Consider the following 27,769-nt stretch of genomic DNA (forward strand, 5'->3'; position numbering starts at 1 on the left):
CAAAACTGCTGATATCTCGGTCCCTCATAAAACAAAACACTCAAGTTCAAATAAAACAAAAGAAACAAATGTTTCATGAATCTTTCCGGTTGGTTCTAGATTATTTTTCTCTATATGATATCAAAAACTTCTCCGCCGATCTCACGGTGCTCACGCGTCTTCTCGAGCTTTCCTCTCGTTCGCTTACGTCATCACGCTGTTCACGCTCATCTCGCCTGATTGGCCAACACTACGCTTCTTGCGTCTCTTAAAGGCACCACTACATATTTTACATACATTTACAAAAGATTACACAAAATAGAACAAACATTGTATAAAAAGTATACCTTGTTACACCCATAAACAAAGATTTAAAATGTCTTTAAACTGAACATTTTTAGCACTTATAACCCATTTAATGTAGTAGTAAAGAACTATTATAAAATGTTTTTTACCTTAAATAAAATTGCTTTTAACTTTTTAGTAACCCCCAGTGGTTTACTATTTTTTAATCTTATTTATAGACACAACTATTTACTCGGGGTTACACCCTCCCCCGCTAACTCTATGCACGTCCCTGTGCATGTAACTAAGTTATAGGTTTAGCAGAGCTATTGACACTATTATCAGTAATGGAATCGGTAACAGCCATGCTGAGACTCTGGAAAAGAGACTGTACTATTGAAACCAAGGGATTACCCAACTCAGGGTAGGTGAACATTTTTGGTTTTTGTCTGATTCTGTTAGACCTTCTGATGAGTTGGTCATCATTCTCAACTTGTCCTCTTTCAGTTTCATTCTCACAGACTTTTTCCTTTTCCCTTACAGGTGTTTCCTGATCTACGACAGACCTTGACATTTCAACAGGTAAGTTTACACTGGTATCAGGCTCTACAGACTCTGGATCATCAACAGGTAAGTTTACACTGGTATCAAGCTCTACAGACTCTGGATCATCAACAGGTAAGTTCGCAAGGTAGGCATACTTCGAATTTCAGGGTGCTCTGACACAGGAAGACACTCAAGGGATGAGTCTGAATGTTCAGCAGGTAAGTCATAGGACGAATTGTTCTGAGATACAGATATTGGGGTATTCTGGGGGGATAAATTTGGTATCTTTTAGAACAGGGGGATCTTGATACAGGAAATATTCACTGCTATCATCGTCAATGTCAATATCTGGCTGCTCTTGTACATCATTACTCGGGTTTCTGCGAGTAGGTGGACGTTTACGAGTTTTGGGTAAATCAACTACCTCCTCAGGTAACTGTAACTCACCACAAGGTAGTAAAAGGTCTCTGTGCAATGTCCTTAAGGAACCATCTGCACCCTCTGGCTTAACAGTATATACAGGAAGATCACCTGCTCTGTTCACAACAACATATGGAAGTGACTCCCATTTGTCAGATAGCTTATGTTTACCTCTTAGGCGTACATTTCTGACTAGAACCTGATCCCTAATGTCCAGAGTAGATTCAGAAATATGCCTGTCATATCGAGATTTGTTTCTCTCTCCAACTTTTGCAGCATATCTCATTGCCAAGTCATAGGTTTCTTTCCCCTGGGGTGATAAGGGGTTGTCCTGATTTTATGAATTCCCATCAGTTCACAGAGCTCTTTAATGGTCTTTGATTCAAAATCAGCCCCCTGATCGCTGTGCAATTTCTCAGGAATCCCATAGTGGACTATAAAATTCTCCCAGAGAGCTTTAGCCACGGTACGCGACTTCTGGTTGGAAGTAGGTACAGCAACGGCGTACTTGGTAAAGAAATCTGTGATAACTAGTACATCTCTAGTGTTGCTCGAATCTGGCTCAATAGACAAAAAGTCTATGCATAGCAGCTCAAGAGGTCGAGTCACTCTGATGTTAACTAAAGGAGCGGCCTTTTCAGGTAAAGCTTTATGACATACACATCTAGGGCATGTTTTCACCTTACTCTCTACATCTGCAACCATTCTAGGCCAGTAAAACCTCGATCTTGCCAGGTAAAGCGTGCGCTCTATGCCCAAATGTCCCATGTCATTGTGTAGGCTTGTTAAAACCATACCACGTAAAGATTCGGGGAGGACCAGCTGGTACAGTGTATGTTCTCCGTCATGTCTTGTCCGGTAGAGTATGCCATTTTGCAGCTCTAACTTTTTCAATTCCCTCAAGAGCAAGGGGAGCAAAGGAAGTTCTTGTCTCAAAGAAGGAGGAGCTGTCTCTCCTGATTCTAACTGCCGAATAACCTCGTAAAGAACTGGATCAGCTCTTTGTTTTTCTCTCAGGTCATCCTCACTAAGGGCTGAAATTACAGGAAGACAACTAAAAACCTCATTCTGATCCAGATTGCATGGAATTGCATCAACATGCATTGCAAGGGATTCAACTAGCGCAAGAGAAGAACCACCACAAACAGCTGAACTATCTGAAATATTGCCGAAAATGGCTTAACAGGTAAGCAGGAAGTATGGCAAGGGAGACGCATCGTCTTGTTTCCTTCTAAGGAAACAATGGTTCCATACATAACCCTAAACGTTCCCTTTCCACGAAACTCACACTGCGTCGCCATAATGATGCTTTAGGAACGCTATACCCAATCCGCCATTCTACGAGTGCCTGTCTGTGTATTAAAAGGCACAACTAAGACCTAAGCAACCAAGATCCAGGAATAGAAGTGAGTTTTAACTCATAAAACTGTACAAAAGTGAGCGGTGAGGACCAGCCTGCCACATCACACACTCTGGATCGAGGCACCTGCCCGAAGGTCTTTAGATGCTGCCATACCTCTAGTTGAATGTGCTTTGATGGTTAAAGGAGAGGGTCATCCAGAGGCTTCATAAGCAAAAGAGAAAGCCTCAACTATCCATTTACTCAAAATCTGTTTGGTAGCTGGCACTGGACAGAGTAAATTAAACTTCCTTTGGCTCATATCCATTAATGGTGAAAGGCAGAACGCTTGCAAAACTATAGGGCATGGTATGTTGCTAAGAACTTTGCAACGTAGCCCGGCCTTGAGTATAAAAAAGCCTTAACCATGCCTGGAGCAAACTCGAGAACGGCTGGTGAAACTGAGTGAGCCTGCAAATCTCCTACTCTCTTAAGGGAGGTATGGCTAGAAAAAATATGGCTTTCAGTGTGAGAACCTTCTTAGACACTGTATCCAACGGCTCAAATGGAGCCCCTGATAAACCCTCCAGCATCACAAACAGATCACACTCAGGGATCTTAGAGTGACTCGCATGGCCTCAGCCTCCAAGTGCCACACAGGAAACGCATGACTAATTGGTCTCTACCTAATGAGGGAGCGAGCACTAAGGTATGGAAGGCAGTTATAGCTGACACATAACCTTAATGGTCAAAGGAGACAGCCCTGCTGTGAACCGCTTCTGCCTCAGCAGAACGTTTGCTCTATGTGGACTTACATTGACTTCCCAGCCTTAGAGGGATGTATCTGTCGTAAGCCTGATGTGACAGCTCTGTGCCCCCAATATTGGCCTTCTTGGGAAAGGAACCATGGTTTCTTCCATAATACTAAGGCACAAAGGATTTGCGTGTGACCTTAATAATAAAAAATGGGTTGCCCCTCAAGGAACCCCATTGTTAAAGGCTGGATTCTATATGAGCAGGAGACAACCCTGTGCCTGTGCTGTCCATTTGGCCCTCCATAAAAAATCCTCAGCCTAAAAGAGATGCATCTCTCAATAATGTCAAATGGCGTACTGTCATACTGCACCTAACCTCGGGCCTTGAGACAGAAAGACATGTGCATGTAACCCTGCACATGCAAAAAGGGTTGCCCCTGGGGGAAATCCTGTTTAAAAGCCACCACTTTGTTTGCGATTGACTCAGCTTAATCTCATTCATTTCTATGAAAATGGACGTGACACGAGCAGGAGACATTCGCGCCTGCATCGTCGTCAAGTTCGACGATGCAGCAATTTATGCAGTAGGCATAAATTAGTATGCAAAATGCCCCACCATTGGTTTAATTTGAAATAGACAATTATGAGGCCTCGTCCTCCGATCGCCACCAGAGGGAGCCTTTCCCGAGTATTAATGTTATTCTGACTGCATTTCCCATAAACCCACACACCGGAACTGATTACATTGCCACCTGACACCAATCATGAACTGCCTATTTAAGCTGCACTTGAACTTCACCTCAGTGTGAAGTCTTGATTTGCCACAGTTGTCATTTCTGAGCGTTAACTATGGCACTTAATCAGACCCAAAAGTCGCACGCACAAAAACCACGCGCGAGCGAGAGATACGAGCGTGCAGAACAGAATTCGCGCGCGGACAAGTGTCCTCGCGAGTGCGCAGAACACTATCTGCACGTGGAAAAGCGTCCTCGCGAGAGTGCACCTCCGCTCAGCGCGCATAAATGCAGTCACACGAGCAAAAGCTTGGATGAGCGCTCGCTCGACACTCTCTATGCTCTCACAGCAGCTGCACCACACATGCTAGCACGATCAAGATGACTTTTGAGACTTTGCGGGACATAGTTTACTCTGTTTATCCCGGTTTGCCTGTTCTATTTCCTTGGCTACAGACCCCCAGATGGACTGAGTGGATACCTTCCTCTTCTAATCGAGAACCCAATATAACAGCTGTCACCTGGTGACCTTCATGACGTGCCTGACTATAAATAGCTCCCTGCACGTCATCACGTCCTCTTTCGTCTTCTCGTCTAGTTTGAGAACCTGCAGCGGTGAGAGTGCAGCTATCTAGGACAAAGTTCCACAAGCTGTATCCCTGCATAATTAGACAATTACTTAAGAGGGTGAGAGTGGTTTTTTCAAACGCCTGTAGGAATTGATTGACATTAAATTGTTTATTGACAGAGGTAGTGGTGTTTCCAGTTACCTACAATTACCATGAGTTTGTCCGCACAATGCTTGTCTTGTCAACAGGGCATGGAGCTCGAGGATGCTCATGACCAATGCCGAACTGTCTCGGCAGTGATCATCTTAAAGAGGCGCTGGAGGATCCATGCATGCATTGCAGCGTGATGCCTCTAGAAGTAAGACACGTTCGACTTGCGGCACTTAAAATGATTAAGGAGGGGGCTGTAAAACGAAAAGCATCGGCTTCCGCTCCTTGTCAAAAGAAAAAAGAAGCTAAGAGGGATCTTGCGCGTAGAGTAGATGAATTGGCTGATGGTATGGGGAAAATTCAGTTTTTGGCTAAACTACAACTACAGCCAGCTTCTGAGATTTTTTAAACGGGTAGGGAGGAGTCTGAAGCCCCGTCCCTTCCACAACCTGATTATACAGTATCCTTGGATGATATTGACTGTGTTTCCGTGGCAGCAACAGACTCGCTATTCTCGGAAGATCGGTTTCCTTTAGATAAGGAACCAGGGATGATTGATAGTGAAGATGAGGGGGACGATCATAGTGAAAGTTCGCTTTCATCTGATGATCTAGTTAGGATAATAAAGACTGCTTTAGCGCAGTTAGGTATGGACTCCACTTCAGCAACAGAAACCGCGCATACGAATCGTCATTCTTTACCATGCTCCAATGTGTTTAATATTCCTCAATCGCCAGATTTTACGGAGGTATTTTCACAAGCATTTAAATCAGCTCATTCAACCAGGCTAGATCGTGTTTCACGTCTGTTGGCAGCAATCCAAGAACCTGGTCCAATATGACTAGGGGCAATGCCCACAGTAGAACCTGCAGTGGCATCCTTAATTGTGCCACCCGACGAAGCATTAAGGCAGGATCCGAGATGCCCGAATATGGAGTGCAGAAGGACAGATAATTTAATAGGGAAAATATATAACTCAACAGCCTGTTTAGGGAGAACTGTTAATACACTGGCACATTTCCTATTAGCAATCAATGCCTCGCTCAACTCACCAGCCGCTACAGCTGCAGAGCTGATTAATGTAGCCCTTAGGTCGGTGGGATCAATAGCAGGTCACTGTGGGAAGGCAATGGGTTTGTTAGTTCAGGCTCGCCGTCAGGTATGGATCGCACAGTCGCCTTTTTCTGAACCTTGTAGAGCCGCCTTACGTCAGCTTCCGTTGGTCCCCGGTCAGATATTCGGGCCAGCGGCTCAAGAAGCGTTAGACTGTAGATTGGTTGCCTCGAGGCACAGAATCAGTTGGGAAAACAATGCACTTCATTTAAAGCACCCGGCTATCCGCTTTATTCGTTCCGCCGGGGTAGGTCTGCGTTTTCCTCACGCCACCAGTTTCCCGGTCGGGAGCCGCCACCAAGTGTACCTTACAGAGACCAGCAAACCCGTCCATATAGACCTCCGCCTAGATCATTTAATTGCTTGAGATATATGGGTGCCTCTGATAACCACCCCCCAGAGATACAAAATCCTCTCGTAGGTAGCGTTGACTCGTTGTGGCCGGCAGCGACGAACAGGTTTTCAGTTTCACAAATCTGTTTTTGGCATTCAATAACAACACATCAATGGATTCTAAATACAATTTCATAAGGCTACAACCTACAGTTTCATCGCCGGCCTCTCGTGAACACTGGGATTCGTCTTTCAATCATGACGAGCCCAGAAAAGCACAAAATTCTTTGCACAGAAATTCAAACATTACTGGTGAAAGACGCAATTGAAGAAGTAAAACCACCTGCGGCAACACAGGGGTTTTTCTCTGTTTACTTTGTCATTCCAAAAAAAGACGGAGTCTTTCGTTCTATATTGGATTTGAGGAATCTAAACAAGACTTTAAAATTCCTACCCTTTTGTATGCTGCAGCTGGCGGATGTTCTGCGAACAGTCGAGCGGCGAGATTGGATGGTGAAAGTAGATTTAAAGGACGGGTGAGATATCTCACCCTGTTACGACTAGTGGGCATGCTGACTGCAGCACCACCTGTGATCAGGTTGGGTATGCTGCACCTAAGACCATTTCAGTGCTGGCTGACGGGCAGACACCTGTCAGTAAAAACTCATTAGTACACACTAGTGAGAGTGACGCACACTGCGCAACGGGCACTACAGCCTTGGCACAGCATAGAGTTCCTCCTTTGCAGGGTCCACCCCCGGCGAAGAGGGTAATTGTTACCACAGATGCGAGTCAGCAGGGGTGGGAAGGAGTATGGAAACAGATAGGAGTGAAAGGAATTTGGGGAGAGAAGCTCCATTTTCAGCATATCAACTATCTAGAGTTGAAAGGGTAACACTTTATTTCGATAGTCCACTTTAGACATTTTACTAATTATAAGTAACTTTGCAACTACTTATCAACTACCAATCTTTAGAGAATTAGTAGACTGTCTGCTTAATATTTACTAACACTTTATTGCGATGATATCTCAACAGACATTCAACTGTCTATAAGCAGTGCTTTAAGTGGGCCGGAACGCCCCGGTACTCAGTACCGCCACTTCTAAAAATAGCTCTTGAGCGTACCACCACCTCTACGTGCACCCAGAACGTGCTTTTAGCGTACCGGAACGCTCATCTGTTTAAAAATCAGAGGTTTAATTTAATCATTTGGCTGCGCTCCCGCTTTTCGGAGCGCCCTTAATGTACGCTTCCTAATTCGTTCCACCGAGAGCAGAGACTACATTACCCATACACACTTGCGTTTACAAGTTAAAAGCGCATGCGTCCTTCAGTCAGTGTCAACGTGCTCTGGAGAGGTGTGTGTGTGAAACGCTCAACCATAGCTGCTCGGTTAAAATGAAAATACAATGAACACGTAATATGCCCTCCTTGTTTTAGACTCTGAGTAGTAAAAGAACAAGGTCAGAATCAGAGGACTCGCTGACATCCCACCAAGCCAGAATGATAGCTGCAGGTCAGACGCAAGCCTTGTAGGTACGTGATAATCTCCGCTGTCGCGGCTGTCAGTTTGGTTCCCCTCGACGCAACTTCGGATTTCCTCAGGCGATGTGCAGAAAACATTCTTGAAATTGTAATATACATTCAGTTTAATTGCTAAACTAAAAGTAAACGAAATTTCAATGAATTTGAACAACATGCACAGTAGTTTTACCACCCGCAAAATGGAAAAAAATGGGACAAAATAAATGACTTAAGTTTCAAATGACCAGTATTTTGTTATTCCTGACCCCATAGACATGGTCTTGGTGTCATTTTAATGTTTTTTTTTCAAGCTTTTTCTATCTGAACCACTACTTTTAGCATTTAACCATGCTGAAAATTTTACTCACATATCTACCTTTTGCACATTTTATTTATGTTCAAAAACTCTTTCTACAATAGCTCTTTCTAATGGAATTTTTTCAAAATCCTTTTGCACATTTTATTTATGTTCAGTAGCTATTTCTAGCTCAAGCAAATCCACACATTTATAAAAGGATTAATTATTTTTTACAAGGTCGTCTGTTGACTGCTTAATATAAAACCCCTTCAATATATGAGTCGAGACAGCAAAAACAAAAACAAAATAGATTAACGGCAGCTCTTTTGGTCCACTTAAAGCACTGTCTATAAGTATCTTTGCAGGTGCATGTCAACTTATTCCACTAACCCAAACCTCTTCCCTAACCCCAACCCTTACAGTCTACTAATACTCTAATGACAGTTAGTTGACCTATAGTTGCAAATTATTGAAAGTTAGTTGACATGTAGTTGCAAAGTTATTTATAGCTAGTAGAATGTCTAAAGTGGACTATCAAAATAAAGTGTAACCGTTGAGAGCAGCGTTCCTAACGCTACGATATTTTCAGAATCAGCTGAACCACGAACATGTGTTAATACGGTCGGACAATATGTCAGCAGTATTCAATATAAATCATCAGGGGGGCACAAGATCACTGAAGCTGCTACAGGCTGCGCACAAGCTCTGGTTATGGGCAAATATACATCTAGCCTCATTGAGGGCAGTTCACATTCCGGGGCAGATGAACACGGTAGTGGATGCTCTGTCACAGAGTATTCCGCTGTCAGGAGAATGGCAACTCCACCCAGAAATAATTCAGTTAATCTGGAACACATCTCCTATATGCTCCTATATCCTATATTTCCCCCATTTCTCCTGATTTGGTTAGTTCTCAGTTCTCCCGTGTTGGCCGAGCAGACCGTGGTTTCTTCTCCTTCAACGTCTCTTAATGGGTTCTCCAGTCCGGTTGCCGTGCAGCCCAGATCTTTTGACACAGCTGAATGGCAAACTACAGCACAACCAACCTCAGACTCTGAAATTGTGCGTTTGGCCGTTGGGGGCGACCCCAGCCTTTTGGTCTGTTCGCAGGGGGTCAGGGACACTATTATAAACGCTCTGGCACCATCGACTAGAGCGCTGTATCAGAACAGGTGGAAACTGTTTTCGTGGTGGTGTGGCGATGTATATGGTGTGGTATAGTCCCCAGTCATGCACTATAACCAATATTCTGGAATTTTTGCAAACCTTGTTAACTTTGGGTCGGTCATACTCCACAATAAAGGTTTATGTGGCAGCATTATCAGCGCACAGAGGTCTCATAGACGGTATTTCTGTCGGGACGCATAAATTAGTGGTTGCTTTTTTAAGAGGTGTTAACCGACTAAACCCCCCTTGTAGATGGGATCTTAATATTGTCCTAGAAAGTCTTTGTACCTTACCATTTGAACCACTGTCTACAGCTGATATTAAATGCCTTTCTCTAAAAACGCTTTTTTTGTTGGCAATTTCGTTGGCAAAACGTGTGAGTGAGTTGCACGCACTCTCTGTGGCTTCGCAATGTTTTAAATGGGGCCCAAAAGACTCAAAAGTGATGTTGTGGCCGAATCTAGCCTTTTTACCGAAGGTGTTGTCGAGTAATTTCGCTAACACACTTCTGATACTATCGGCAATTCACTCTGACAGGGGAATGAATCAGGAGCTTTGTCCTGTGAGATCTCTGCGTCTTTATGTGGACAGGACGGCTTCTTGGAGAACTACTGACCAGTTATTTGTTTGTTTTTCAGATCGCAGTAAAGGGCCTTCTCTATCGAAAGGGAGACTGGCTTATTGGATAACGGAAGTCATTACGCGCTCTTATGCCTCCGCTCACAGAATTCTGCCCGATCCAGTGAAATGTCACTCCACCAGCTCTGTGGCAACATCTTGGGCGGCTTTGCGGGGAGTGCAGCTCGCAGACATTTGCGGAGCAGCAACTTGGGCCTCACCGTCCACTTTTTCCCTATTCTACAGACTTAATGTGGTTGATGTTCCAAATAATTGCCAGTCTAAAAATGGTTTCACACACATCTGGAGATAATCATTGAAACTGAGATATTAAGAATAAATGAAAGAATCTCCTGCTTCTGTGGTTTGGTTGTTTAATTTTTATTTACATTTATAACGTCTGGCAGTTGATTCTATGCAGAACGACTTACAGACCAGTATGGATATACCATTTAATTTTTGTTGTTATTTCATTACCTATACAGAAGTCATTCAGGTAATCAAGTAACCATATTTAAGGGTGTTGCATGTTGTTAGACCCTCGTGAGAGATTTTATATTCGTCTTCCACTCAGTCCATCTGGCGGTCTGTAGCCAAGGAAATAGAAGGTTGGTTACGTAGGTAACCGTGGTTCTATGACTGGCGGAAGACCGCCAGAGCCTCGAGAAGACTTTAGAGGAAGTGATGACGTGTAGGGAGCTATTTATAGACAGGCACGTCATTAAGGTGACAGCTGTTATATTGGGTTCTCAATTAAAAGAGGAAGGTATCCACTCAGTCCATCTGGCAGTCTTCCGCCAGTCATAGAACCATGGTTACCTATGTAACCAACGTTTTATGACCAAGAGTATTGCCTTGCCCTCGTTGTTGTATTTGCTGGTGTTAACCCTAATTTGGTTGACTACTAAAGATAATAAAAGCCTGCAGAGATTGAACTCATCTGTACCCAGTTGTACTTGTATTATTTATTTCCTATAATGAAAGGTATTCAGGACTGATATGTCAATCAATGAATTTACTTAATTCTCTACAGAAGCAGACAACAAACTGTGTTCACTTGTATCATTGTTATGTGGAGAGAAATACAATGATTTGTATGTGGTGGATGCATACCAAAGGAAACACTGATCACCTGAACGGTAGTCTCGGGTAGCCAGACCTTCAATCGCTGCTTTTTCTGGACAAAGCCTGCCCACGAGCTGTTTGACCGACATGTCAAACAAACAATCACAGTTTGTTTCGTCTAGCGTCACGTTTCGGACTCCCCACAATAACGAGCCGGCTGGCAACAAGTCAGTTATTGAAATTACTGTCACGGAGTGACTGTGACAGGGGGGAACCAAAAATGAGGAAGATTATTTCCGCCCGGACCATATGTCGCAAACACCTCCACTTCCGGGAACGCCGGCAAACCCAAATCGGCGTGTTATTGGGAACAGGTGTCTTGTTGAGTGTGGCGATCACTGATTGGGCAATTCGGTGAAGAGGAGACACATAAATAGGGCATCAGAAACACAGGAAGTCGTTTGGTGATTCCCAGTAGTAATTGTGGGCGCAACGGATCGGAGGAGAGAGTTGGAGAGAGAGAGTGTATGGTGTACTGTGGAGCTTGGGCAAAGAGAGATACACACACAGGGCTGAGTATACGATTATCTTTATTGGAGCATTGTGTTCAGATGCATTGTGTGATGTGAAGTTAACACACATTGAAGATCTGCTAGGATTGCAGGAAGGAGATTGTACTGCTGGTTGTGTCGGATGTTGGGTATCTGAAAGAGAAGTGGAAATATCCAGTGTTAATGAAAGCGCGAGTATGTTGAAATATTCATCCACCGAGTGGTGACGTGTGTACAATAGCAAGAAAGGAACAGTGTGCATATTGTGGGGGATGTCGACTGAGAGAAGTATTGGCTGCTATATGAAAATCCAGCTGTGTAGCCCTTGTGTATTACTACCTGTTTGTGGAGTGCTTTCAGAGGTTCGCCCATGTCTAGATCTCGGTCCGGTGTCTGGAAGAGAGGAGAAGGAAGCGTTCGAGTCATTCCTGAGGTACATACCCGGTGGCACAAACCTACCTGAAGTCACCCAGTGTGATGGCACCAGCTAAGGCAGTGGAAGGCCCAACGTGCAGCAAATTCAATCTGTACTTCTATCTACTCCTGGTTAAATTCGAGAGGTGGTGTGTTTGCTTTCCCATACGTTCACTAAAGCTAAGTAAATTTGTGAAGGAACTCTGTCTGTCTGATACTAGCCCTACAGGTCTGAGCTTGAGGCTCTGAGTCATCGTTGGAGTGGTTCCACAGTTGGAGGTGACCGTGTTAAGTGTTGGTCTGGAAAGTCTGCCCCAGTGAAGAAGAGAACAGCTGTCGTGACAAATACACCTGCTTCAGACACCCGAGTTCAAAAGGGCTAGAGCCGGACGTCCACCTCTTCGAGGGTCTGTGAGTTGTATCCATTCAGTATTGTCATTGAATATCCACCTGTATGCCCACAGTCAAGCTCCAGTGGCCCCTGTATACCTACCTGTACGCCTAAAGCTAAGAGCCAGCGTATTGTCCTTGTATACTTCCCTGTATGTCCAAAGTCAAGCTCCAGTGGTCCCTGTATACCTACCTGTACGCCTAAAGCTAAGAGCCAGCGTATTGCCCTTGTATACTTCCCTGTATGCCCGAAGGCAAACTCCATTTGTCCTTTGAATGCCCTTCTGTACGTCTACAGCTAAGAGCTAGTGCATAGCCCTAGTAAACATACCTGTATGCCCGAAGTCCAACTCTAGTTGCCCTTGTATACTCACCTGTACGTCCAAAGTAAAGACCCAGTTGTCCTCCTGTATACTGACCTGTACGCCCCGAGCGAAACACCAGGGTATCGCCCTTGCATACTCAACTGCAAACTCCATTTGTAGGGTTTACCTAGACGACAAATCGAAGTTAAGGATTGTGTATCTTTCTTGCATACTTACCTACACACCGAAGGCCAAGACCCCAATATATCCATCTGCATACTCACCTGTGGACCTTTCAGGCGTTTCCAACAGCGGGGCCAGTATCTCATGGCGAACAGTGTCAGGTATGCACCCCACCCAATTCATCAGAGTTACTTACCTTCTTTACTTTGCATGCAGGAATTGGAAGGGCCCCACCGACGGTTCTCCTGTGGGATAAATATAAAGGCACTACTGAGAAAAACCCTGTTGAGTCACGTGAGGGCAAGGACATAAATCATCGACAGACTTACCTGAGAGCCCCCATGAGTAAGAAGCAACTCGGACCTATACTCTCTGGCCCCGAGAGTGGATTTTAGATTCCCCTTTCCCTTCCCTCAACACCTTTTAAATAATTTAAATAAAGTTTGTTTTAATTATACTCACTTTCTCTCATGTGTCTAGTCATTGGGGAGTTCTTGGGACCTCCTCAAGGTGGAAACTAGGGAGGGGCGAGACTCACGACATATGTGGTCCGCTCTGACCTGTGACATAACCAGCCGCAACCGAATAGCATCTAAATAAACAACATTCACCATAGAACAACATTGTGCACTTCATCAACAGCCACACCAATGAGACGCTCCCGTTAAACATCTGTTTGAAGCATATCTCTCCACTTTTTAACACATACAAGTAATTCAGGAGAACCAAGTTGTTTAACTTCATGCTGCATTTTTTAACAAATGTGACATCACCCAAATAAACTTAAGACCTGTTATTTTGGACTAATACATGTATAAACACTGTATGCATCCAGACATGATTATAATACATCATCTTAATTATGCATGATTGTGTTTTGCCAGCATTTGACACTTACTCTGATGGGATACTTTCCATAAAAATAAAATGAAAATGATAAGGTAAAACAGAGGTACTAGTATCCTGCTAGAGTATTGTCTTGTATTAATATCTAGTTCATTGGAATTGAACTTCGACGGTTAATGATGACGTAAAGCGAGAAAACAAGGACGCAAGCTTGCTGAAGAACGCATATTGAGAAACAGACATTGTCACCTCATTAGTTCCTCCCTATTTAAAGTTCCTTAGGTTTTTCTCAATGTCAAGGAAGGATTCTCGGAGTCCAGAATTTCGAGGATGCTACGTCATTGACATCAATCGAAGGACTGTTCCAATGTCCATGATCTTTCGAAAAATATCACATATACAGGAAATGATGCATATGTATAGACCTTTTCATTGACGTAATGACGCAATGACATGCACTTGCTAGCCTGTTCCATTTACATGTTCTTCGAATGCTAAAGAGGAGTCTCCCCTAGCCTCTGAAGGAAGTAACTTGGAAGGACAAGTTTTTCCCTTAAGTATGACACATAAGAGGTACATTTTTACCTAAGAGAACAATTTAAGGGTGTTGCATACAGTATAATCCCTTAAATGGTTCCTAAGGGTATTCGTTAAGTGTTTCATGACAGCGACCCAGGTTTGCTGTTATAAAAATACTATTGTTGCCACTATTGTTGAACTTAAGGGAAAATTACGCTTAAGGTGCTTTATGCAACTGGGGGGGGGGGGGTCTAGGGGGGTCTGGATTTTCCCTGTGCCCTCCAAAAAATAAAAACCGTAGTCTCTTTAAACAAAAAACATCTTCTGTTCGCAAACACTAGTTATTATGGCTCTAGCCCACTAATGTCGGGTTAGCTTACTCAAACTTTAGAGGTCTCTTCAGCAGTATTTAACTCACAGGGAAAGTACTACTATTCTCTCCAACGGTAAAAAAAAACGCATCTTCAAAATATATATTGGAAACAATGCAATTTAGTATTACATAAAAATAAAATGAAAATGATAAGGTAAAACAGAGGTACTAGTATCCTGCTAGAGTCTTGTCTTGTATTAATATCTAGTTCATTGTCTGGCAGTAGGCCTACCATGTTTGGTGTGGAAACACGTAGTCAAGCTTTTTTCAAATCAGACCACGTCACTTTTACCCCGCTCCCTTGTTTGTCTTTATGGTTTAATCATTGGCTGTTTCTCAATTCCAAGAAAGCAAAGAATGGACTTGCATTCTAGTGGAGATTGGTCTTGCAAGGCGACCTTAAAAGAACGAACCAAGAAGGTAATAACACAATACATATTAAAATGAAACTTTTTTTATAGTAAAACATGCCCAAAATAGCTCCTTGTCCTTTCTTAGACTCACTTCATTATTTATTCTTTCAAATACAACAGCCAATGGCAAGTCTCCAGCAGCTTTTAAGTCCCAGTTAATGAAATCAGGCAAGCAGGTGATATGAACGCAAAGCTTTACATATAGCTATATTTTATTAATCTGTACACTGCATTTAATCTATTATTTCACTTATACATAAATAAAAACCATCCCTATACCGACCCCTACCCTACCCAATATATGCCTTTATTCTAAATAAACACTTGTTAGGCACTTTATTTCCACTTCTCAAACATTTCATTCATTTAAAAATTAATGTCTTTTCAATTTGATATGTGATAAGCTATATTTTTATATTAATTCTTGACCCTATCATACATGCTGCTGCAGCAACAACCATAAAATATCACAACAAAGCACAATGCTTTAAATAATCTAAATTGAAACATCATTCAATTGATGGCAAACTCGTCAAAGGTTATCCTGTTTGCTGATAACAGCACCAGACAAAAGCACAAGCCTTAAAGTACTGTAAGTGTGAGTTGCAACGAGACCAAGATAAATCTCACTGCTTCGTTCATAACACAGCAAATTAGATATTATAATACAACGCAACATTACAAAGTTTTACCTCACGATGACCTTGCGGAGTGAAAGCTCCTCTTGAACTTAAAAGGTAGATTTTTGAAATTTTTCTCAAATTTGAGCAGAATGAGCTGACGAATGACGATGACAAAACCGCCAAAATTTGATTTTAAAACTGCACATGATGCTCAGCTGTTACAATACTATAAATGTACTGTAAAACCATCTTATATCATTTATATCTACTATATATTATGCCACAACCAAACTGCATATTCTAATTTTAATAAACAGAACTATGTCTAAAACAAACACCTTAGAGGGATCATAGCGTGAAAATCTGACTTTTTCCATGTTTAAGTGCTATAATTGGGTCCCCAGTGCTTCTATAAACCAAGAAAACACGAATAAGATCAACCCAGTAACTTTGTTTGGGTAAACCATTCTCTACAAACATGTGAAAAATGAGGTCGTTCACAATTCGCCTGTTTTGTGAGGTAGGTGGCAAGGTCAAGTACAATAATACCGTCCCTCAATCTGCACTATCCAACCACGGCACTGCCACTTAGTGCAAAGAGAAAGAGAGAAAGAGAAAAAGTAATTGACAGCAAAATTGAGTCCCAATTTCAACAAACCACCATCATTGTAATCAGTGTTTGCATTTCATCAGCTCATTTGCATTTTAAAGGACACACCCAAAACGGCACATTTTTGCTCAGGCCTACAAAGTGGGAATTTTAACATGCTATAATAAATTATCTGAAGAGTATTTTGACCTAAAACTTTGCATACACACTCTGGGGACACCAAAGATTTATTTTAGATCTTAAAGGGGCCATTTCACAGGAATTTTTTAAGATCTCAAATAAATCTTTGGTGTCCCTAGAGCACATATGTGAAGTTTTAGCTCAAAATACCATATAAATAATTTATTATAGCATGTTAAAATTCCCACTTTGTAGGTGTGTGCAAAAATGTGCCGTTTTGGGTGTCTTTTAAAATGCAAATGAGCGGATGAAGTGCAAACACTGATCACAATGATGGTGGTTTGTTGAAATTGAAAATCAATTGTTCTGTGAATTATTTTTTGTCTGCACTAAATGTCAGTGCTGTGATTGGATTAAGGGGTGGTATTGTTATAATAAGAGCTCCTTATGACATCATAAGGAGAGCAAAATTTCAACGACCTATTTTTTCATGTGCTTGTAGAAAATGGTTTACCAAAACTAAGTTACTGGGTTGATCTTTTTCAAATGTTCTAGGTTGAAACCAGCACTAGGGACCCAATCATAGCACTTAATTATGGAAAAAGCAGATTTTCATGCCATGGCCCCTTTAAAAAATCTCATATTATGACCCCTTTAATGTGTAAAACTACATGAAGTGTAATCATTATAAATCATTATAAATCTAATTGCATTTGCGGTGCATCTACATGTAAAATTTGAATATGCAAAAGGACATATTATAAGATAGATGCAAAATAAAGTTGGATTGAAACATCCATCGTTTTAGTGCATAAATAATTTTTGTCGAGAAATGGCTGCCCACCCACATTTTTACACGATTCGATTCTCGATTTTTACATTTTTTTCTTTGAAAGCACAAAAAATGCTATGCCATTCTTAAACTAGACTTTTATGAAATATAATATCTGACCTTGAACCCACAAGATGCCCTGCCAGCTGAAGGCAGGAGGCGCTTGCTGTTTTTTGTTTCCAATGTAAAGAGCAGCTTGCGTGTTGTCTCCTGCATCTGCCATGCTATCTTTTGACTGGCTGTGGCTAGCTAAGTTAGAGGAGGTTGATTCGCAGAACTCAACACGTGTTTTTTTTTCCGCTTGGCAAGACGACCGGGCATGACATAGGGGTGTGGCAGCATTGACGATTCCATTTTTTTAGAAGTTCGAGGTTGTGACTTAATTTTGATCAATTTCCATTTAAAATCGAAATTGTGACACTTTTAGTATTCATATCACTTGCTTTTGTGTTTTTCCTATAGGAACTTGAGAAAAGAATAGATCCATGCCAATGACTTTAACATCAATGTTATATTTTCATTTCAAAATAAAAAAGTTTACTACAAACCTTTGATTATTTTACAGTTTTGAAAAGTGTAGTAAAAAGAGTTCGCTCATTGGAAATCATAGCAAAACTTTTCATAGAATATTTTCTGAAGTTCTCTCTAATTTAGATCATTATAATCTTACAGCAATGTCCCAATGTGGTACAGCTCGAGGTAACGTGTTAAATACAGTATCAGTATTTTAACTATTAGAACTGAAACACTTCAAACTGGGACATTACCATAAAGTGCAAGTTTGCATAGAAATGCTACAATGCAATTTGTACAGTACAACGCAATGTGTATGCATAGAAGACAATGAGTACAGTTTAAACTTAAGCAGTCATTCTGAACGTACAGCCAGTAAGATATAACAACTGATCTCTGTACAAGAATATTTCTCATAGATCAAGTAAACCATTAAAGCATTAACAGGCTATAATCAGTCAGACGAATCGAATAACACCTGCATTTTTCCTCTTAGTCACATTTTACAGTCACATTTAAGGTTAATCAAAATGTTTCTACTCATACTTCACTGATCTCATTCACAATGAAAGATCTGGAGCACTGTAAGTGAAAACAGGAGTGCAGTTGTAAAACATAAAGAAAAGGGAGACACGCTGGTGGAGGAACTTGGTGTGCTTCCTACAGTTGGGTTTGTGTTCCTACAGCTGCACTCTGTTTGTTTGTTTTGGGGGAAAAGAACCCACCACAGACTTCAGGAATGACGAAAAAGTTGAGGTTTTAGTGAATCTCTGGATATCTTGTACGGGAACGAACCGGCTCGCTACTGTGGAGTTACTGACGCTTGTGTTAGTGCTGTTGTTTTGTATCGTCACAACAGCAGCCTGGATCCATGACAGACCTTGCTTACACATCAGAGGACCACCCTGATGACCCTGAGAGACACAGAAAGAGATTTCAATGTTATTGACTGTAATGACTGTAAATATATATATAAATCCTCAAGTATTTTTATTTGTTTGCAAAAATGATGTAAGCTGTTTCTATTCATTCAGAATAAACTTGCCTCCTGTAAGTTCATGGCAGTTGTACAAATACTGCTGTTTGAAGATGAGTTCCCACAATTCACAACAGTGGTTTGGATTTGTTGAAGGGTTTGAGTAACTGTAAAAAAAACAAATACAATGAAAGCATATACAAGGAAAAAGATTAACTTGAATAATATATGAATAATAAATGAATAATAAAGTGTCCTTAATATTTTTTCCACTATGTAGCAGCTATATAATTATATAAAACTAAAGTATAAGCCACTCAAATCTACTGTATTGTAAACAATGTAAACAACATTAGCAATTAATGGTTACAATAGCACATCCTTTTATATCTTTTTGGACACATCATATGGAAGACAGTCAAACATGAAATACTAACCTCCTCCTGATCCTGAACCCCAGCCTGACGTCCAGCATGTAGCATTAACGTTGAAGGTAGTACCTCCCAGGTCCACACATATCGGTTGAATATAATCTGAGAGTTTTGGTGCGCTGGCCAGCTGCACGACAGCAATGTTGTCACCTGTCAAATTGCTGATGGTGATGTTGGCGACTTGTACGTAGACCTCATTGGGGTTGGAACTGTTCTGATTCAGACGGCCCAGGATCACAGTCCACTGGGATGCATTTGTTGATCTGAGTAAGAAAAGACGTTTCTAATGAATCCAGCCAAATCTGATTTGATTCCAGTTAAAAAAAACTTTGCCAATGAAATGGCATTACCTAGAAAAACAGCTGGCAGTGGTCATGACAAACCGCTCGGCAACCATCGTTCCTCCGCAGACGTGACTGCCGTTAAATTGTAGACTGGCCATCCAAGGCCATGAGCCAGAAGATGCGAGCGAGTTATCTCCTCCATCAAGAGTGTTCAGTTTGGCCTGTCCACACACCACAGCTAAAAAAAGACAATACAAAGAGATAATTACCAAATTTAGTGTTTCTTCTTCTGCGTTTCTTTTTGTATGAGTGTAGTATATATCACTCAATCTGTTCCTTAGAAACGCTAAGGTCATGAGATCAAACTCTAGAGCAGGGGTCTCCAAACTTTTTGGGAGCAAGGGCTTCCACAATGGATGAAACAATCTGGAGGGCTTCTTTTTTGGATAATCTACTTAAACCTTTTTTGTTTTAAGCCTGGTGCACACTGTGAGATTTCAGCCACGATTTAGCTGTCTGGGACAAATTTTGAAATCCTAAAAGATTTCAGGAATCCTAGGAAAATCTGCCATCTTTGATCGCTAGTTTGACATGTTCACAGACAGCCGATTAATGACTGTTGCGATCAAAATGATCCTCCAACAAAATTCTGGCAGTGTCAGAAATTTTGAGACAAAATCCTGCTGTGTGACATCTCCCTACGACAACCGGCAGCTCAATAACCAATAGAAGCGCAGAACCCGATGACACAATTAATGCGGTGACAACAACAAATCAACGTAGACAAATGTCAAAAAGAGCCAGGTAGACTGTACAGCAGGAGGAGAAACTTGTGGAGTTATGGAAAAATAAAGAGTGTTTGTGTCATCACCACTGTACCAGGATCGGATAAAAATTAAGCAGCCTGGAGAGAAATCGCGCTGGAAATTCAAATGCCAGGTACGCGTTTCCTTTGTTTTTTCTTATTTTTATGCTCAAGAAAAGTCATGATTAAAATGAACGGTAGATGTTGTTTCGGTTTGCTAGCCTTCGCTTCAGCGTGTGTTTGCCCAGCCATCGTCGATCGATGACTTAAAACTGCGGACGCGTTTGTTTACGTGCGTCTGATTTTTAAAAGTCTTAAATTCGTGCAGTATGACATTGATGGAAACTGAGATCATACAGTGTGACATGGACTTAACTACGATCCTGATCGCACAGTGTGGAAAGCAACAATCCTAAAGGACTATTTAAAATCGCACAGTGTATACCTGGCATTACTTGTTGATTTTATTTGATTGTACATACATAAAAGAAGTCAAGCTAATATAAAAATATGTAATAAATAAATATTAAAATTGAGGCTATTAGTAGAATGTGCTTTGGCGGGCACCTCACAGACTCTGCGCGGGCATTGTGTTGGAGACCACTGCTCTCTAGGGAATGCAGATATTTAAAAAATATTTAGCTTTATGGCATTGTAAGTTGCTTTGGATGTCTCAGTAACAGTCACATTGGTTTATTATTAAAGTAACCTAAAGCAATCTTACGTGCAGGGGTCGGAACAGTTGCAGCAGTTGATGTAATGGCGGGTACACTGGTACAGCTCACGCTTAGGTCACTGTCAGTACCACTGGAGGTAAACGTAATGAATCCTGGCTGGTTGGTGGTGATATGCTGGTTGATCCAACTCTGGTACTGAGAAACTCGGGTATACACACCAGGATAGTTAGCTAAAGCACACTGTTCTCCAAAGCTTACGATCCCAGACTGGATCCAGACTGAGTTCTGTTTGCTTACCATTGGTCCACCCGAGTCACCCTGTATTACAAAGGACAGGTTAAGATCATTACTGGCAATGTACATGTAAAAATGATTGACAACATACAAGCCATTTAACCTGCTAGTTTTCCAATTACCTGGCAGGAGTCTTTCCCCCCTTGTATCAGTCCAGAACAGATCATGTTGTTTGTGATACCACTGTTATAAAGGCAGTTGCACTTTCTGTTTCCAATGACAGGCACATTTACTTCCTGAAGAGTTTCTGGTGAAGCCAGAGGAACTGAGAAACATATGGATAAATCAAATGTGTGCCAGGTACTGCAAAATAACCTGAAGTCGATTCATAAGTTTCATTAAATTCTTACCTCCATAGCCAATATTTCCCCATCCAGTGACCCAGCTTGATGTGCCGCTGTAGAACGTGCTGTCAATTGCCGGCAGGCAGACTGGCTTTATATAGTCAGTAAAAACCACAGGTGAAGACAGATGCAGAAGAGTGATGTCATTGTCATTAGTTTCGCTGTTGTAGTCTGGATGCTTTATGATTTCAGAGACCGTACGTGTGACCGAATTTGGGTTTGATCCTGACTGTGTCTGTAGGCCCAGGAGCACAGTCAGGCCAGTGGCTGTAATACTTGAAGAACAAATGAGAGTAAATGAAGAGTAAAATGCATATTTATTAGGAATTTTCTGATGGTTATGTGGCTACCTGGAAAAGCAGTGAGCTGCTGTCAGTACCCATTCATTGTTGATGAGTGATCCACCACAGAAATGTTGAGAGCTCGTGTGAAGACTGACCTGCCACGGCCAAGCACCAGGATTAGCATTCTGTCCTCCTACTATTTTAGTGGATAATGTAGGCCTGCCACATACTGACAATGACAATCACAAAAATTCATACTGCATAATCGATAGCAACGTTTTTTTTTTTTCATTTTAAAGTATTAGGTAAAAAAATTATTATTACCTGAAAGTTGTGCACCACAACCTAGAATAAAAAAGTGCAGTTAGTATTCATTCCAAAAGATATGCAATTATAAAACAATGTCACAATGAATGCTTCAGCGTAAATTAACTACTAAAGGTACTGATTACTTTTTTCATATCAGGCTTACCTCTCGCTAGGAGAATGACAGCGAACACGGCACTCAGTACGTGAAACATCTTCATCGTCTCTGACAACAGTAAGACTGGCTTCAACTTTTAAATGTCCCCTATTTTACCCTATTTTTCACACACCCACACTCCTTTTATAGGCACATGCTCACTTATGATATTTAACTTAGGCACGCCTTCTGCCTGTAATCCTTTTTGGTCATCATATGTGCTACTGAACAACCTGTTTGTGCACATAAAGAATTTTGCAAAAATGAACAGGAATTTAGGAACTGCGATAAGGCACTTGGTGGAGACTTTCAGTCAATGAGTTAAACTTTTTGAATAATCTGTTTTGGAAATATGAGAGTCATTTCTTGCCTGTGGGCTTGGTAGAGCATGACCCAAGCAATCAAAAAAAAAAAACTTTGGACTGAAGCTAAATGTATTAAATGCATTTGGTTTACAGTTCCATATCGCTTTAAAATGTGTTTCTTGGGATTGAACCTATGACCTTGGAGCTACAAGTCAGCTGGGTTACAAAAACACAAGGGCATGAAGTATATTTTCAGTATTAAAATAGACAAACTCCAGCCAGTCTTAGTCATTATTCTCTCTCCTCACCATTCCTTGGAAACTGATTTATCAAAATGAATACAGCATGCGTAAATTTAAGGTAAATTTTATTAGTAAATTGACACATTTCCTAGGGAAACAAAATATTTAATGTGTAAAATAGAGGGCATGGCTTGTTCCCCCCGCGAATGCATTGAATGGTAAATCTAGGACTACTGTTTCAGAAAGGAATGTGCATTTTCAGATTTTCATTTTTTATAGATTGATGAAAGTTTCATCACAAAACTGAGTGTGTAAAGAAAATTAGGTTCATTTGTGATATTATGTAGACGTCAACTTAACAGCAGGTTCAATTTACTTGTTTAAAACAGACAACACACAAAAGATCAAGATTCTGGTACAGGTAAAAGAAGTTATTCCTCATTCTTCAATGAAAACTTCTCTCTACAGAACAAAAGAGTAAGGGGCGTGCACACCAAAGCTTTTACACCCGTGGCCGGCGTATGTTTTCAATCGTTTCCAATGGAAGCTCAGCGTTTTTCAAAAAAAGCCAGCAGCTAGCGTTTTTCCGCGCTGAAAGCCGGCGCTCAACGTTTTTTCTGTGCTCAGTGCTGAATGCTGAGAGTTTAAAAATATTCAACTTTGGGTCTAAACTCAGCTCGTCAATGTCATTTCTAACACGCCATCCAATCACAGTGGAAGAGAGACGGGACAAATATCACAACAACCAACCGGCGCATTGTACAACGACTGATAAACAAAGCAGAAGTATCACAGCTACAAAGCTCTAAAAAAAAACAGCTGGCATTCCGCATCCTCCATGCATTTTCAGCTGCATTTAAAAGCTTTGGTGTGCACACCCCCTTAGGTTTTTGTTTAAAAAAAAACAGCAGCTAGAGGTTTTCTTCCACACTGAAAACCGGCGTTTTGCGTTTTTTCCGCGCTCAGCGCTGAATGTCGAGAGTTGGAAAAGATTCAACTTTGGGTGAAAAATTCAGCTCGTCAATGTCATTTCTCACATGGCCGTCCAATCACAATGAAGGAGGGGCGGACATTACCAGAGCAACCAACCGCTGCATCATACAATGGCCATAATGACCAAAGCACTTAGCTGAAAAAACAGCTGTCCTCCAAGGTGTTTTTAGATGCTTTTAAAAGCTTTGGTGTGCATATCCCCTTAGGCATGAAAAACTTTTTGTCTTATTGAGTGCTGGAGGAAATAAGTTAAGTGTCATGGGTAATAAGATATGATAAGAAGACACACCTGGAAAACAATCAACACAAGCACCAATGAACAAAAGGACTTCAAAAAAAAGAGACAAGACTAGGGAAACAAAGAATGAGTTCATAACAGAGCCCCCGTTTAAGAGCGGCTTCCAGACGCTTTCACAATAACAATACAATAGTCCAGGTGGGTGGAGGAATGAAGGTGGACCCATTGTGGCCAGGGCAGAGAGTCTATGGGAGTTGTGCATGGCCATTTTGACAAGCGAAGAGAGTCTATGGAGCTTAGGAGCGACCTTGTTGGCTGACCTACAGGACACAGAAAACTCAGGAGTAATCATTTCAGCCTTTACAGGAAACTTAGGGAACTTAGGCTCAGCTAACTTGGTCGAGACAAGAAGCGAGACAAGAAGCTCAGGGGACTCAAATTCAGACCTTTCAGTCAAAACAGGAAGTGCAGAGGAATCAGGTTCGGACCTTTCAGCTGTGACAGGAAGTGCAAGAGATTCAGGTTCAGACTTTTCAGCCATGACAGGAAGTTCAGGTGACTCTGGTTTATGGGCTTGAGAGACCTCTTGTGGAACAGAAGAGCAGAAAGCAGACCACACACACACACACCACAAAGCCATGGCAAATACAAGGTAACACAGAGTTCATAGGACATACCTCCGATGCCATAGAGATCACAGAACTGGAAACACCAGGACTTGGGATCCTAGCCGCTTGTACAGACATCATCTGGGTATCCGCCAGACTAAACCTCAACCGCTGGGTCCTAGCATGAACTGGAGCGGGTGGTAAGGCAACCATCTTGTGAAGTGGCTCGGGTGTGGGGGCCATCTTGTGAAGTGGCTCAAGTGCGGCGGCCATCTTGTGAACTGGCTCGGGTGTGGCAGCCATCTTGTGAACTGGCTCAGGTGCGGCGGCCCTCTTTGTAAAGTGACTCAAGTATGAAGGGCATCTTGTGAAGTGACTCGAGTGCATTGGCCATCTTAAGAACAGGTGCAGGCATGGCAACGGTCCTCTTGGGAAAAAGTACAGGTATGGTCGCAGCCATCTTGAAAACAGTTGCAGGCATGGCGGTGGCCATCCTGGGAACAGATACAGGCATGGCGGCCTTCTTAGAGAAGGGTGTTCCCCTGATTGCCATTCTGGGAAAAGAGACAGGCTTAGTAGCGGCCATCTTGGGAACAGGTGCAGACATGGCAGCGGCCATCTTGGGCGTGGTGCACACAGGCTCCTGTAACTGGCTTGTTGGTTCCACAAACTGTAGAGCCTGGTGCTGACTGTCCCCCCCCCAAAAAAAACTGTCTAGGCGAGACCTCCTCCTCTTCAACCTCGCCCACAGTGAAGTAGGATCTGCTCAACACCAGGGCCAGGTCTATGAAGTTCTCAAAACTCTCTTGAGGGTCATATTGACATAGTTGTGAACAAAGAGGATCATTTAAACGGCACAGTAAAAAACAATAAGTGACTTATCTGGGAAGTGGGTCTATGGTGCAAGGTTTAAAAAGTCCTGGGTGTGATCCTCAGGGAAGCGAGAGCCCTGGCGGAGCATGAGGAGGTGCATCGCTGGTTTTGTGGTCAGTCAGTCTGTAATGGTGAGTTGAGGATCCAAGTGCAGTTTTGAATGTATTTATTAAATAAACACAAAACATATAAAAACAGGCAGGTAAACAAGGCAGAACACAGAGCTAACAAACAGCAACATTACACATTCAACGACTGACAACAGACAACTGAGACACTGGGACTATATACACATGGGTAATAAGATAACAAGACACACCTGGGAAACAATCAACACAAGGATCAACATAACTTCAGACATAACTTCAAACTAAGAGCACAGGACAGGGGAACACAGAACAGAGTTATGACAGTAGTAAATGCCGCTCCATCTGAAAGCAGCTGATGGGGATTTATTGCTTATCAAGGAACCGGCTTTACTAATGAGATGCGTGTGACAATCGTATGCGATTAATCGTGCAGCCCTAGTCTTGAGGCAGGATCATGACCCCGGCCACCTCGTCTCTGGTTAATCATTCTATTATTGTTTGATTCATGTTACCTGTTGCCCTCATTGGTTCTCCCCTATTTAATGTCCTTGTGTTTGCTGTCCTGTGCTGATTGGTTGTGTATTTACTGTGTCACATACCTGTGAGGTTCTGTCTGTGTGAATGTTGTAGAGGAGTATTATGCAAGTCTTTGTTTTGTCAGTATCTGTCTGAGTAGTATTGTCAAGTCTAGCATGTTTGATATTGTTTATTGTATTTACCCTAATTTGCCCCCTCTTGGGTCTTTGTTTTCCCTGTTTTTAATAAAGTCTTTAAGTGTTTATCTGGCCTGCATCTGGGTTCTGTTCCTGAAAAGTCCTGACAAATTGTGATGAACATATTTTGCTCTTGTTAGTCATTAAATGTATTAAAGATGAGCACAGGCTACACACTTTACATTTAGTTTTGAGTTTTATTTCAACCCATTCTCACTCCCCAAGGCGTCAAAATCTGAAGCATGTTCAAATGGCTTCAGCGTCAGTATGAAGACGCGAAGGGTGCCCCTATGCGTCACTATATCGACGAAATGGGAACTCCATTGCTTTCATGCTAATCCCTCAGCGTCGGATATAGACGAAAGGGAATCCCGGAAGGTGATGCCGTCACGTTATACGATGATCGGCAGGATCATGCCGCTTCTGGACGGTAACTACTCAATTTTTGTTCCAAATTTTTTACCATTGTCGCTTGGGGTTGGGGATTACGGACTAGAGCCCGGCATTTCAGCCCAAGCCCGACGGGGCCCAACCTTTTTACGCCCCTCGGGTCGGGTTTCGGGCCAATTTTAATGTCACAGCTGATACACAGGCCGAACCTCAGGCTTTTTTAGACTTCTACATCTTTTATATTTTTCTATTGAATTAAAAGAACCTTTCGACAGACATTGATGATTGTAAAACAAACATAGGCAGACGTTTAACCTATTGCATGAGTCCGCTACACACAGCTGCACATTTACAATGCAGCTGTTGTGTATTTAACAGCGCACTGGGAAAAATTATAAATTGATGACTAGATTAAAACCTTGGATACTGCACATAATCTATGCAAACAGCATCCAAGACATAATCTATAAAAGACTTCTCCATGTATTCATGTAAGAAGGCTGTCATTTTTTTCTTGTTTGTGAATGGATAGACTTTATTCTTAGTTTTAACTGTGGGATACATGAATAGCCATGTTCTGTGGTAAAGTCCTTACATTAAAAAAAATTATGCATAGCAAAGTTGTAAGATAAGACAACCTGCATGTGTATTCCGTTTCATGTTTATTTTGTTTTGTTTTGTATAGCCCTTTTTATTATTTTTCTGCACCCGTTGCAAATGCGAGCAGCAGAGCAACCTGCCTCCGCTTTTTGAAAATAGGGCGTGTTGATAATAAACGTTAAATTAATGTCACAAGCCGGGGGTGGCCACAAATGTAACTAGGCCACGCCCCTGTTTAACTTCCACCTCGAGGAGGTCCCCAAAACCAACCCAATGACCAAACAACACAAGCGTGAATAAGTATAAAAATATCTTTATTTATTTAATTAAAATAACTTTTAAGAAGGGCAGGGGAAAGGGAATATTTAAAACTAAAGTTCTCGCTCTGTTCTCCAGGTGGGTCGTGGTCCAGAGCAATGGAAGAGGGGAGGGGTGTGTATCTCAGGCTTTCTCCGCCTGGCTCGTAATTCCCGTGGCGCCCTCCTCTTCTTCCTGGAGGCAGAACAGAGATAAAATGAATGTTGGACAGCGGCGCGTGTGTGTGTCCGGAAAGTACCCCTAGTAACTGGTA

The 27,769-nt window shown here is 42.0% G+C and overlaps 1 pseudogene; it reads right to left on the bottom strand.

The window, feature by feature from the left end:
* Positions 1-18,122: 18,122 nt before the first annotated feature.
* On the bottom strand, positions 18,123-22,275 carry LOC141351038 (polyserase-2-like; annotated as a pseudogene).
* Positions 22,276-27,769: the final 5,494 nt, after the last annotated feature.

This window comes from Misgurnus anguillicaudatus, chromosome 19 (genome assembly GCF_027580225.2).
Source record: "Misgurnus anguillicaudatus chromosome 19, ASM2758022v2, whole genome shotgun sequence".
Lineage (NCBI taxonomy): Eukaryota > Metazoa > Chordata > Actinopteri > Cypriniformes > Cobitidae > Misgurnus > Misgurnus anguillicaudatus.